Source organism: Arachis stenosperma, chromosome 5, assembly GCF_014773155.1.
Source record: "Arachis stenosperma cultivar V10309 chromosome 5, arast.V10309.gnm1.PFL2, whole genome shotgun sequence".
Classification (NCBI taxonomy): Eukaryota; Viridiplantae; Streptophyta; class Magnoliopsida; order Fabales; family Fabaceae; genus Arachis; species Arachis stenosperma.
Window position 1 is genome coordinate 70,994,139 of NC_080381.1, and position 891 is coordinate 70,995,029.

Here is an 891-nt window from a genome sequence, read left to right on the forward strand (position 1 = left end):
TGTTGCTGTCTCTTGTGCCTTGATTGTTATTTTTTCATTTTTGCTTGCTTGCAACACATGTAATGCTAACATTTCATTATGTAAGACATTCATGATCTATCTTAGCCCCATAGCCACTGTTCTAATTATTGCTTGAGGATGAGCAAGCACTCTAAGTTGGCAAGGGAAAGGGAAGAATTGGAGAAAAAGGACAATAATAATGAAGATGAACTACAAGGTTGTAAAGTTCCTTTTCCTCTCCTTTGTTTCCAGCACTTTAAATTGCATGATTGTCTTTATATTCTTTGTATGCATGTGTGGTATGAATAAGCATAGCTTGAATTTTGATTTATAATATGTTGCTGTGGCATTATAACTACCAACTTGAGCTTTGTGAATTCAAAAGCAATAAAGCATCATGATCATAAACAAACAAGGCATTAAAGAAGAATTTAGCATGTGCATACAAGTATTGGAAAGCTAGTATGATTGATTGTTGCTCAATTGCATTGGATTTTATTTAATTGAAGTTTTTCATCTAGTACATTTTGTGAAATCTTTTAAAATCATGAAAACCTTGAAGAAGCAAATACAATTAAAGCAAGAAAAGAAAAAGGGAAGGAATGAGAAAGCTGAAGGCTCTGAGTACCAATGGCAATTTATTTGCTAAGTGCTTGTGGTGTTTATGTATCAAGCCAAATGCTTGAAAACAAAACACTTAGAAGTCAAGGCTAGGCTCAAGTGCAAAAGCACTCCCTCAAAGCTCAAGGCTCTGAGCATCAATGATTAGAGAGTCAAGAAAAGAAAAAAAATGAGCTTAATGAAGTCCTCTAATTCAAATGCTTGTGGTGCTTATGTATCAAGTGGTAATACTTGAAAACAAAGCATTTAGAAGTCGTAGCTTTGTTATTA